Genomic DNA, 13,251 nt, shown 5'->3' with positions numbered 1-13,251 from the left:
CACCCACCCCTAGGCAACCACAAGTCCACTTTTTGTCTCTATGCACTTGCCTAATCTGGATATTTCATATAAATGGATTCATATAATATGTGGTCTTTTGCAACTGGCTTCTTTCACTTTAGCATATGTTCAAGGTTCATACATGTAGCATATATCTTTACTCCTTTTTATTGCCAAATAATATTCCATTATACAGATATACCATAGTTTATCCATCATTTGATGAACATTTAAATTGTTTCTACTTTTTTGGACATTACAAATAAAGCTGCCATCAACATTAATGTACATAGGTCTTTATATGGACATATGTTTTCACTTCTCTTAAATACAGGGGTGGAATTGCTGGGTCATATGGTAACTATGTTTAACATTTTGAGAAAGTGTCCATGGATCACTTTTATAAAAAGAAAAAAGTTATAAGAATGAAAGCAGAGGCCTCTTGCCCTCACTAGACTAGTTCTCAATCCTTAAGTCTAATTTGCCAAGCACAATTTGCCACTTCACCCCAAAAGGATGTTTAAAGAGGCCACTGATTTAAAAGCAGCATGTCAACATGCATGCCCAGCTTATTCAAGCTGGAAGGGGTCAGGGTGGACCTCTAGTCCAGTGGCTGCTGGGCCTGGCTGAATTTTTTTACATGCAGATCCCTAATCCCACCCGCCAGACCTTCTGACTTTGAGTTTCCAGGGAGGCAGAGTGACTTGCGAATGCATATTTATTTATTTATTTATTTATTTTAATTAATTTTTTTTTTTTTTTGAGATGGAGTCTCGCTCTGTCCCCTGGCTGGAGTGCAGTGGCACAATCTCGGCTCACTGCAAGCTCCGCCTCCCAGGTTCACACCATTCTCCTGCCTCAGCCTCCCGAGTAGCTGGGACTACAGGCACCCGCCACCACGGTGGGCTAATCTTTTGTATTTTTGGTAGAGACGGGGTTTCACCGTGTTAGCCAGGATGGTCTCGATCTCCTGACCTCGTGATCTGCCTGCCTCGGCCTCCCAAAGTGTTTTTTGTTATTTTTTTGAGACAGAATCTCGCTCTGTCACCCAGGCTGGAGTGTAATGGCATGATCTTAGCTCACTGCAGCCTCAAACTCCCAGGCTCCCGTGAGCCTCCCACTACAGCCCCTCTGAGTAGCTGGGAATACAGGCACACACCACCATGCCCAGCTAATTTTTATTTTTTTAATGTAGAGAGACAAGGTCTCACTATGTTGCCCAGGCTGGTCTTGAACTCCTGGGCTTAAACAATCCTCCCACTTCAGCCTCCCAAAGAGCTGGGATTACAGGCATGAGCTAGCCAGCCAGAATGTGAATTTTTAATAAGTCCTCAGGTGATTCTGAGGACTACCAAGGTTTGGGAACCACTGCGCTAGTCCTTCCTGCCTAAAACATCCCTCCTAATTAGTGGTAATGGAACATCCGAGTCACACCAGCATCTGGGAGTTGACAATCCTAGGCCCCAGCCACTTCCTCTGCTGAAGAGTTCCACATACACTCTCCAAATAGACCTAGTTTTTCCCTTACAACCAACAAAAACAGTCTACTTCCTTTCTCGTAAGTCAGCCCTTCAAAGATATGAGGAAGCCAGCTACCTGATTGCCCTTGTTTTTTCCTCCTCCAAGATAAACATGTCCAGTTGTTTCCCACCATTTCCAGGTGTCTCCCCCGTCGCTGTCACTCTCACCTGTACCCTAGAGTCTATGTTTCTCATCAATATGGTGGTCATGGTGGAACCTAAGACTCCAAGTCAGCCAGCAGTAGACTGAAGAAAAGAGGGAGAAGTCCTTCATGCATGTGTTTTCATAAATTTGGTCAAAGATATCTTTTCTAAGCAGTGCTAACCTCATCCAATTATTTATTCAATCAATGTTTGTTTAAAAAAAAAAAAAAAAAAAAAAACTGCAACACAAAAGGAACTAATTTGGATCCAGAAACCATGAATATAAGGAATGGCTGGTCCCTGACTCAAGGACTTTGCATAGCAATTTGGTAACTTCAGTAATTCCTAGGTAAGGTGAAATGTGGTTGTTTAAAAAGGAAGGGAGAGCAAAGCCCGCTGATAGTCTTATAGATGGCCCCACAAAGCTGGTGGCATTACGGTTGGGCTGGAAAGGGCGAGCAACTGCCTCAAAAGTGAAGATCGGAGGTGGAGCAGGGTCTCAGCAGAGAGTGAGCCCAAAGAAACATGGGCTGTGATCTGGAAATGTTCACTGGGTCACAGCCCAGAGCACTTGGAGGGAAGCAGTAGAGACATCCTTGGCCTGTATTAACTCTTTTTCTTTGGAATTATTGTCAAATCAGGTATTCGCCATTCTATATTATTGACTTTTTTTAGCTTAAATGCAATTTGTTGATACTTAAATGTATTCCTATTACATTTATTGAACTGGTTTTTAGTCCAATATTCATATACTAAGAGGTAAGAGATTGGAGGGGTTTAAGAAGTCTGGAAAACCTACTCAAAAAAGGAAATGGATTAGATCAGTAATTTTCAAGGTTGTTTTGTTTCTTTTCTTTTTTTTTTTTTTTATTAGTAGGATGCTTCCTTTAAGCATCAACTATAATCTGATTTAGAAACAACATGTAAAAACAGATACATTTAGAACAAGCAGCTCTGGTTGACCCTGGCATGGGTGGGTGCTTCAGAGTCTTCCCCACTCTCAGACATGACCTGGCTTTCTTCCCCTTTGCCCAACTGGAATGCTTTTGTGGAGCCCAAGAGCATCCATGTTCTTTAGATCCTGAGGGCCACCCAAGATATTCTGTGGCCTCCCAGAATCAGGTCTCTTCGGGTCCACCACCTTCTAGATCCCTACACAAGCCCCTGAAAAAGATGTGAAACAGGACAAGGCACAGGATGGCATCAGAAAGCCCATGAAGAAAGACCTCCTCCCAATGAAAGCACATCATTGCCAAGTACGGCCTCTCAACCAGTTATACACCACCCATAGGCCCTTCCTTTTTATTTAGCTGTATTAAAAGCCTTGGCCAGGCAAATTTCAGAGAACATATTTCAAGGAGTGGTAATGAGTGAACACATAACTACAAGAACACCCTCCAACCTTTTATGCTCACTGATTTAATATACTTCAGTTGTCTCTGGAGAACCATTTGCCCTCTCTTCATCTGTGGCTCTCATGCATCTGAAAAGCTCTTTTAGGGGGCCACATGGAAAGCATAAGAAATGGGGGCAGCCCCTAGGAGCAAAGAGCAGCTCCTGGATAACTGCTGCAAGAAAACAAGGACCTCAGACCTGCAACCACAAGGCCAACAACCTAAATGAACTTGGAAGTGGATTCTTCCCCACCAAAGCCTCTAATAAGGAACACAGCTCTACTGACATCCAATTTCAGCCTTTTGAGACCCTAAGCAGCAGAGGACCCAGTTCAGCTCACCTGGATTTCTGGCCCAGAAACTGTAAGATAATAAGTAGGGGGTGTGTGTGTGTGTGTGTGTGTGTGTGTGTGTGTGTGTGTTTAAAGCTCTGATAGAATTATCTCCAACCCTTTTATCTCAAACACATTGGGAAAACCTAAAGATATAGCCCTTGTTATCACATTGAGCCCTTAACTTGCCACAGGATGCATAAACATTATTTCTGGGCATGTTGTGAGGGTGTTTCTGGAAAAGATTAGCATTTGAATGGGCCAACTGAGTAGACCAGATGGCCCTCCCCAATGTGGGTGAACATCATCCAGTCATTGAGGACCTGAACAGAACAAAAGGGTGGAGGAAGGCTGAATTAACACTGCCTGACTGCTTGAACAGGAATGTCCATCTTCTGCCCTTGTTGCTCCTGGTTCTCAGGGCTTGGGACCTGGACTGGAATCCGCACCATCAGCTGCCAGCTCTCAGGCCTCTGAACTATACCACTGGCTTTCCTCGGTCTCCAGCTTGCAGACAGCAGACTGTGGGACTCCTCAGTCTCCATAATCACATGAGCCAAAACCTTATAATAAATCTCTTTGTGTCTTTGTGTGTGTGTGCATAATCTCCTACTGGTTTTTTTTTACTGGAGAACCCTAATACACTTATTTCTTGTCGTTCTGTGGTGTACCTTGAATATTTTAAACCGCATTTGTCACAGGATTTTGAAAATGTGATCATTTGTTTCATCCTTTCTTCCTCTGCAGCAAGAATCGAAATTCACTTTGCCCCATGATCTTCACCAGAATGGCATACTTGCCTCTCCCCTCGTCAGATTTAAAAGGTTTCTGTGATTTAAGGTCTTCCAGCACCCCTCAGGAAGCTTGACAATGAAGAGGAATTATTGATGAATGTGGAAAGGCCAGGGGGTGGGCATTCATTTTTAATGACTACACTCCTTCCCTTGACTAAATGGAATCAATCCTGCCTGCCTGAATTTCATCCATTCATCATGCTGTCACAGTGGCTGACACACAGTAGGAACTCAATATTTATTTGTTGGATAAATTTTTAAAAAGGTATATCTTACTTGTATCACTAAATGTTGTATATGAAGTGAAATATGGATGTCTGAGAAAATAGGACAATTGAGTTTATGGAAGAAAAAAGTGCAGATAAAGATTAAAGGTCAAACACTTCCGTTTGTCATCTCATTATCCAGACCGTCAACAAGTCCAGTCTTGAAAATACCTCTAGGAGCATCCTGCCTTGCTAGTCCCCCTCAGTGGCACATTCTGTTGGCTGCCAAAGCCAACAGCCCCTCGATGGCCCAGGCCTCCTTCCTCACTGACACCCCCCAGGCCTGGACAAGCATGACTCTTGACAAGTGGCATGGGTCTGGGCAATGAGACCTGAGGAAATCTGTTGGGGGTTTCTGGGAAAGGTTTTACTTGCTAATAAAAAGGGACATGTGGCAGGAAAAAACTGCTCCTGTTCACCATTGTCATCATATTTGCATGAGACACCTAGATTTGCCACAGTCACCTTGTGAGGATCATGAGGAGAGGCCCGCAGACAGGCTGAGGATGAGTACAGAAAGATGGCAGCACCTGGGTCCCTGGTGGCATCTTTAAGCCATTGAAAAAGCTGACTCTGCAACCTCCCCATCTTGCTCTAGACTTCCTGCTCAGTGAGATGAGATGAACACCCCTACGGCTTAAGCCACTTTTAGTCGGATTTCCTGCTATGAACAGTGGAAAGCAACCTAACTGATACCCATGACCACCACCCTTATTCTATTTCCCTGGGCTTCTGTTGCTCTATCCACCTTTCTGGCCCTTTCTCCAGGGCCAGTTGTCCCAATGTACAGCTCTCTGATGAAAATCCCACTATGGCTCCTTTCAACCCATTGCAAGAAGTCCAGGCCCTTGCCTCAACCACAAAGTCTTCCCCAGACTCTTCACATGCAAACATACTGTCAAGGACTCCCTACAGGGTGACCCTGGAGAGACATCCATGCATGTTATATCCATTTCCTAGGGTGGCTATAATAAATGACCACAAAATTGATGGATTACAACAATAGAAATTTCTCACAGTTCTGGAAGTCAGAAGTTCACAATCAGGATCACTGGGTCAAAAATCAAGGTTATAACAGGCCCCTGCTCCTTTTGGAGGCCAGGGGGAGAATCCGCTTGTTTTTTTCCGGCGCTAGTGGCTGCTGGCATTCCTTGTCTTGTGGCCTCATTACTCTAATCTTCAAAGCATTTTCAACTCTCTACTCGGCCTTCTCCTCTATGTGTATAAAATCTCCCTCTGCCTCTCCGTTATACAGATGCATACCCAGCTCTGCGTGCACACCCACCTCTGTGTGTATACCACCTCCTCTCTGGAAGGAGCGTTCTCTGTGAAAGGGAAACTAGGGAAGTGAGGGTCAGAGGAGAGAGGAGGATTCAGTCTTTACTATATACACATTTGCACTGTCAGCATTTTGTTTAAAATTACTATAAAAGCTCCAGTAACTTTTATCTCAATTTGCAATGTAATATTCCTGAATGGAATTGTTTTTACACATGCTCTTAGGCCAGGTTCCCTAGAAGCAGACACTAAGACAAGTATTCATGTGCAAGTAACTTATTAAGGATGTGCTGCCAGTGAGGGAGTGGGGGAAGTCGGACAACACAGTAGCAGCGGCCCAGGAAGGACGCAGTTTTAAGGACATCCCGTGACCAGTGGCTTAGTCTGATCCTGTGGGGAGCTCTGAGGGGTGAGTTACGCTCAGAGTTGTCCCCCTCTGAGGCCAGGGAGCAGAGCTTTCGTACACCCACACTCCTCTGTCATTGACGAGGACCGCCTCAGGGCACTTGTGGCTCTTGTTGCTTAAAGCAGGGCAGGCTCCTGGAGCTCAGGGGCAGGGCTCTGCTAAGAGGCACAAGTGCTGCCTGCTTGAGGTGAAAGCACGATGGTAAAAAGGGAGCTGAGGCATCTAGATCACCAACATTATCCATTATCAGAGGCATCTGGGAGCTCACCCACATTATCCATTATGTGTTCTAATTATAAAAAAAATTAATAGATGTGCCTTCTCTTCCAGCTGGCCTCTGCTCCTGTCACTTCCCACAGCAGGGAGCCCCCACACTCAATCCCTTAGCCCATTCAAGTCCTGACTTGACTGCCAATACCCAGCTGGAGCCCAGTGTGTCCAGGAGGCCTTCCTCAGTCTCTGCTCTCTCCCAGGGCACTTCTGGTCAGCAGGGCACAATTAGCCTTGAATGCCTTCCTATTTCCTTTGTAGGCTCTTCTTCCCGAGGCTCCTTGATGTGTGGGGCGTCAGCAAACGCCCCTTTGCATCCTTGTTCCTGGGCATCAAAGAGCAGTCATTCTCTTTGAGCCTATGGAGTTTCCCAGTTCCCTGAGAGTTCTGTTATGGAACCTCTAATCTCCACCATCTCAAATGGTTTTCATTCTTATGTATTCTTTCATGGATTAGTCTAGCCCACCTGCCCCATGGGGGAGCAGGAGGGCTGGTTTTGGTCCAATAGCCCATCATCTCTGTGTCCTGCCACTGCCACAATCCACATACATTTCAGAACGCCCAAGCAAGTGGCTGCTGCCAAGGAGGAGGCAGAGGGAAAATAATGGCTAAAAGAGATAAAAGAGGGACAGACAGCCATCCCAGGCTCCAGTATCCGAGGACAGGGTCAAAGCTTCAGATCAGAAGTCAGGACTCAATAATCAGATCATGACCTTTTGGGGTCACTATTTCTAAATGTAATCTCTTCCCCATCATTATGGGAAGGGAAATGACTTACCTGGGCAACACAAACTGTACAAACTAAGCTTTTCTCTGTGAAGTTCCTAATAGCAGAAGAGTACTAGAGGCCCTCTCCAGAGACAAGAAGAAAGAATTTCAGAGGCTCAGGGGAAAGTTTAATATGGCCCCATGACAAGAAATGCTCACAGGCCCGCTGGCTCCAGGTGGACATGTCACCCTAAAATAAAAGTTGGAGGCAACTAAGGAAAACCACTGTCGCTGTGGAGATAGATGAGTGTGAATTTACAAGGACAGAAGGGGGTACCTGAGCCTCCAGGGATGGTGACAGAAATGAGGCAAACCCAAAAGAGGAGGAATGTTGTGCCTGGAATGAGCTGAGGTGTGCAGGTGGCGTGAGGTATACACATATGCACCTCAGCCTAGAATGAGATGAGATATGCAAATTACATATGTGCGTGTGTGCACACGTATACACACACGCCGTTTAAAATCATGCTGAAAGCAAGAAGTTGCACAAGAAGAGTATGTTCAAGACAATAAAAATGGGATTATTCAACTCCTATTTTACTTTCTTTTCTACAAGGAGACAAATATGGCTAAAGTCTAAGAGACTCTGTGAAGTTTTCTCCCCATTAATGGCATCACAGCATTTATATCTGTGTTCATCAGGATTCTCCTGAGAAAGAGAATCAGTAGGCTATCTTGTATCTAGAAAGATTCATTTTGAGGAACTGGCTTACATGACTGTGGGGGATGTAAAATCCAAAGTCTGCAGGGTAGCCCAGCAGGCTGGAAATTCCAGCAGGAGTCGATGTTGCAGTTTTGAGTCTGGAGGCTGAATTCCTTCTTCTGGGATCTCAATCTTTTTTCTTAAGGCCTTCAGCTGATTGGATGAGGTCCACTCACATTATGAAGGGTAGTGTGCTTTACTCTTCTACTGAGACGAATGGTAATCGCATCTCAAAATACTTTTATAGCAACATCTAGATTGGTGTTTGATCAAGTAACTGAGTACCATAGCCCAGCAAAGTTGACATAAAATTAACCATCACAGGATAATTCTGCAACTTAGTTTTCTTGTTTAACATTTCCTGCAATTCCTTCCATGTCAGCTTATACAGAATGACCTAATCTATAATAAGAATATATTATCTTTTGTTTAACCATTCCCCTACTGATGGACATGAATATTGTTACCTTTTTTGATATTACAAATAATGCTGAGATAATAGCCTTGTCTGTGCCTTCTTGTGAACACATGCATTTGTTTCTTTAGAAGAGATGGACGTGAAGTATGAAATTGCTGAGTCATGGATGGGAGTGGGCATTTCAAATTGTTAGCAGATGTTAGCAGTATGCCCTCTGAAGCAAACTTGAAAATTTTAAATGAGCTCAAGCTGAGATGAATCACTTTTTTTTTTTTTTAAGGAAAAGGCAGTCATCCATACATACTATTCTGTAAACAGGTGTGTAACTGTCAAGGTGAGTGGCACACACGAATTTGATAAAAGTCAAAGTACTGAAAGAGCTGCTAAAATAGAGCTGAGGCTATTCTGACCTCCATAGCACTCACCTGTGCTATGATTCGCTTTGCGGTGGGAAAGGATGGAGATGCAGCCTGGGAGGGGTTTGGGTGTTGATTTCCTGGGCCTTTCATGGGAGTGATTATTTGCAGGAAAATCATCCCTATCACAGGAAAAAGGCAGAGAACTGCTGTCTTTGGCACTAAAGACTATGATCTCAGAACCAAAATAATTATCTTGGAGAAACTGTGGCAATAAAAGAAAAAAACCAGATGGTTTAAAAAGAACAAATATTGGCTCCCCTGTGAATTCTAGAAACCATAGAAATTGATGTTACTCCCTGGCAAATCCTAGAGTGGATTCTTAAAGAGATGGTTGGGAGCCTTTGAAAACAAAAGCTTGAGCCCCAGAAACCTGCAGAACTTCATGAAGACCAAGTGAGACCTAATGTGTTGTTACACAGGATTATGAGACAGGGTTACAGGACAGAGTAGGTTTCAGTTACAGAAAAGCATCTCATCAAGCCTTTCATGTAAATACAAGAGAGGAACGGAAGGTGGAACAACAGGGCCACCTGAATCCACTGCAGAATGGTTTGGGTTAGTGTCAGGCACTGGTGGAGAGATTCTTATAGCGTGCCAAGGACTGTGTCCTTGATCCAGTCTGTTTGCCATTGAGACCAGCCAGGAGCCACCATACATATGAAGCCTTCAGGGAAGCCAAGGCTGGAAGATCCCCAGAATGAAGGATGATACAACCATGATCAGAAATGTCTTGACAGGCTGGGGAAATGGGCAGAAGCGAATAGTATGAGATAAAATGGGAGTTAACAAAAGATTAAATACGCAGGCAGAGAGTGGAGAAGAGCTGACTCCAGAGCCTCATGACAAAGTCTGTGGGGTTGCAGAGGCTGTAATGACGCCCTAAGCCATTCTCCCTGCAGCTGTACTCGCGGAAGTCCAGTCCACCCTGAGAGAAGTCAAGTCCTCGCAGGCAGCAGCAGCTTTCTAGGATGCTCATGCCCTTCTGACCTCACCAACTGAGCATGTCAGGGGTAAGCTGTATGTGTTTCTATAAGTTAGACCCATTTTCCTAGTTACATGTCTTAAATGATTTAAAAGCATATAAACTATAAGTGCAAAAACAAGTTGTTTCTCAAAAAACTAAGTTGAATTCCTTGAAGAGACTCAACAAAGAACAATCACTAAAAAGTAACAACTGTGGCTGAATTAGATGTGTGTTGCGCATGGGGACTAGAAAGACTAGAAAGAAATCATGAAAACATAGAAGGATTCTGCAGTCAGATTCCATTGATACTTTAAAGAAACTGATACTGGACATTGTAGTTAGCACACTTTGGGTGTGGTTTATATGAGAAAGATGAGGCAGAACTCTACTTCAGCAGACACTCAACTCAAAAAGACTGGCAAATGGACATGTGTTTACATACTTTACATTCAAATAAAATGTGTAAGATAGTAATCTGATTTTCTTTGGGTCTCTTTGACTTTTTCAATTAACCCACCCGCCACCATACCAGTTGCATCAGCTATAAGTGCTTTTTCTACTGTCTTATGTTCCATTCTGGCACCAAATTTCACGATAAGCACTGATGTTCTAGAACATATTCCATGGAGAGGGATAAACATGGAAAAGTCTCTATGCTCAGGTAGCACCTGGTGGTGTCTATAAGCTCTGATGGGCTGTCAGGCTCAAAGATACACAGATGCAGAGGGAAGCAGAGGTCTCTGTGTCTGCATCTTGCTCTTTACCTATTCATCTTATGTAGTTTTTTCCTTTCCTTTCCAAGAATTACCCTTTCTGCTCACACACTAGACTGTAAACTCAAAGAAAGTCAACAAAATACCTGTTACAAATGCCCTATGGATACACATTTATCTTACAACTGCCTTTAATTTTAGGCTGTCGGTTTCCAACTGAGCAAAATGCAATTATTTGCATTTGACTCTACAGGTACCCTAGCCCAACCGCCTCTGTGCTTTTAGCATACCACAAAGGCAATGGGGGAAGGATCTGTCTCATGATGATACGAGGTGACTGACCGAGAAAGCAGTATGTCATGAGGGCTTACTATGTGCCACGTTCTACATTCACAACTTTTTAATATGTTTTCTCTTTTAATTCTCATCAACTTTGAGAGGTCGTTACCAGTATCCCCATTTATACAACTGAAAATAGAAAAACAAAGCAGGGGTGGTTTGCTTTTCACATAGTCCATCACTCAGCTGGGAATCAGAGAGGCAGGATGCACACTCAGGCCAGATTCTGGAATCACTGCTCTCTTGCCAATATGTTGCACCGTCCGCACACTACATTTTCGTGTGTGCATGTGCGTGTGTGCATGTGTACATGCGCGTGAAGAGAGAGGGAAGCCAGCGAGACAAGGTGGAATCGGAATGGCACATCTATGCAGAGCTGAGGAATCAGCACAGGAGGAGTAACGAAGCAGGAAAGGGACAGACCAGGCCCCACTGTGAGACATGAGAAAGAACTGGTCAGGGACATTTTGTGGTCAGAGCCCTAGAGATTATAGGCCTGCCTGGGAAGACTGTGGTTACCAGAAAAGCAGTTAACCAGAAGCCAAAAGGGACCTGCTGAGGCCTTAAAAAGGAAAAATCTTTCCTAGAGGCCAAAAGGGTGGGGAAAAGAAGTAATTGGTAGAGGGTAGAAGACATGAGAGTTTGAAAAATACCCTCAGCCTTAGAGAGGGGCAGGCAGGAGAGGGGCTGTCTGCAGGCCCAAGTCAGGGTCTAACGGAGCCTCTTCAAAGAGCTGAGCTGTGGGTGAACCTGTCCTGGACTGGACATTGCTGGGCTGTGCTGGTTACAGAGCTGTCTATACTTAGTTCCCCTAAGACAGGGATTCTCAAGGTGGGGTTCCCACACCAGCAGCATCAGCTCATCTGAAAATGTCTTAGAAAATGCAAATTCTTGGGCCCCATCTCAGAGCCACCGTTATAGACTAAATATTTTATATCCTCCCACAGTGTGTATGTTGAGGCTTCAAACCCTAGTTTGGCTGTGTTTGGAGATGGGGCCTCTACAGAAGTAATTAAGGTTAAATGAAGTCATAAGTATGGGGCCCTGATCCAACAGAATTAGTGTCCTTATAAGAAGAGACACCAGAGTGGCCCCCTCCCACCTGTGCATGCTCAGAGGCAAAGCTATGTGAGGATACAGTGAGAAGCCAGCCATCTGCAAGCCAGGAAGAGAGCCCTCACCAGAAACCAAACCCCAACAGAACCTTGATCTTGGACTTTTCAGCCTCCAGAACTGAGAGGAAAGAAATTTCTGTTGTTTAATCTGTCTAGTCTGGTATTTTGTTACGCAACCCAAGCAGACTAAGACACCCATTGAATAGGAAGTAGGGGTAGAGCCTGGATAGCTGTGTTTTTAAAAGCTCTCCAGGTGATTCTGATACGAGATCAATTTTGAGAAACACTAGTCTACCTTGGGCTGAACCAAAAAGCCTTCAACCCAATCAGCAAGCATTTACTGGAGTGCCTTGGAGAACAAAGATGAACATTCCCAGACCAAGAAACTCACAGTGGAGGGAGGAAAGTGGACAAATAAATAACACTGATGGAGTACAACAGGAGCTGTGATAGAGCCATGCCCAGAGAGTTATGAGAACACAGAGGAGCGCTCTTTCACCCTGCAGGAGGTGACCTCAGAGCTGACTCCTGAAGCTTGTTTCCACCAGCTGCAAAGAGGAAGAGAAACCCATAAACCAAGGAGTACAGTCTTCCCACAAGATCTCTCCTCCATCTGCTTTCAGGAGATGTCAATCTCAGAGGCTGTGTTAGCCTGACCACGTGGAGCGGAAACTTGAGACAGCACTGGGCAGTGAGCCTGAAGATACTGAGGATGCCCAAGTCACCTCCTTTGACACAGGTCTGTCCCCCAGGCATTGGCATTCCAGGCCTCTGATGGGAGCAGCAGCCTTGATGATCTCAGAAATGCCTTCAGGTCTTTCTTTCATTGTCTTGGTGAATAGCATATGGCATCCTTCCACCAGCACCAATCTCCCTATCAAACAGTAGCTTAGCCAACCTTAGTTTTCTATTCTGAATACACTTTTTCATTTTTGACAACAAAGCCAGGCTGAGAATTTCCCAAATCTTTAAGTTCTGCTTCCCTTCTGATTACAAACTCCATTTGCAGTTGGTTTCTCTCTTCCTGCATTTTACTATCAGCAGCCAAGAACAGCTACACTGCACCCTGAATATTTTGCTTAGAGATTTCTTCCACCAAATATCCTAGTTCATCCCTCATTGGTTCTGCCTTCCACAAAGCGCTAGGACACGAACACAATTTAGCCAAGTTCTTTGCCACTTTATAACAAGGATGGCCTTTCCTCCAGTTTCCAATACCTTGTTCCTCATTTCCATCTAAGACCTCATCAGAATGACCTTTACTGTCCATATTTCTACCAACATTCTGATCATGACACTTAGATAATTTCTGAGAAGTCTGAGGCCCTCTCTACAGCTCTCCTCTTCTTCTGAGCCCTCAACAGAATCACCCTAACACTCCATTCACAGCAATCTAGGCTCTTTTTAG

The 13,251-nt window shown here is 44.4% G+C and overlaps 3 protein-coding genes across 6 annotated transcripts in view; 1 reads left to right on the top strand and 2 right to left on the bottom strand.

Annotated features, from left to right (window-relative positions):
* OXNAD1 (oxidoreductase NAD binding domain containing 1) overlaps positions 1 to 12,023 on the top strand; it is a 92,130-nt gene extending 80,107 nt beyond the window's left edge. Inside the window, exon 11 of the mRNA XM_050779569.1 lies at positions 4,138 to 12,023. The gene's annotated coding sequence lies outside the window, so the exon portion shown is untranslated. The remainder of the gene's footprint in view (positions 1 to 4,137) is intronic.
* DPH3 (diphthamide biosynthesis 3) overlaps positions 1 to 13,251 on the bottom strand; it is a 271,923-nt gene that overhangs the window by 87,175 nt on the left and 171,497 nt on the right. The gene's annotated exons all lie outside the window — the stretch shown is intronic.
* Positions 1 to 13,251, bottom strand: part of RFTN1 (raftlin, lipid raft linker 1) — a 203,402-nt gene that overhangs the window by 25,780 nt on the left and 164,371 nt on the right. The gene's annotated exons all lie outside the window — the stretch shown is intronic.

This window comes from Macaca thibetana, chromosome 2 (assembly GCF_024542745.1).
Source record: "Macaca thibetana thibetana isolate TM-01 chromosome 2, ASM2454274v1, whole genome shotgun sequence".
Taxonomy (NCBI): Eukaryota; Metazoa; Chordata; class Mammalia; order Primates; family Cercopithecidae; genus Macaca; species Macaca thibetana.
The sequence above is the reverse complement of the archived record's forward strand: the minus strand, read 5'-3'. Positions and strand labels throughout refer to the sequence as shown.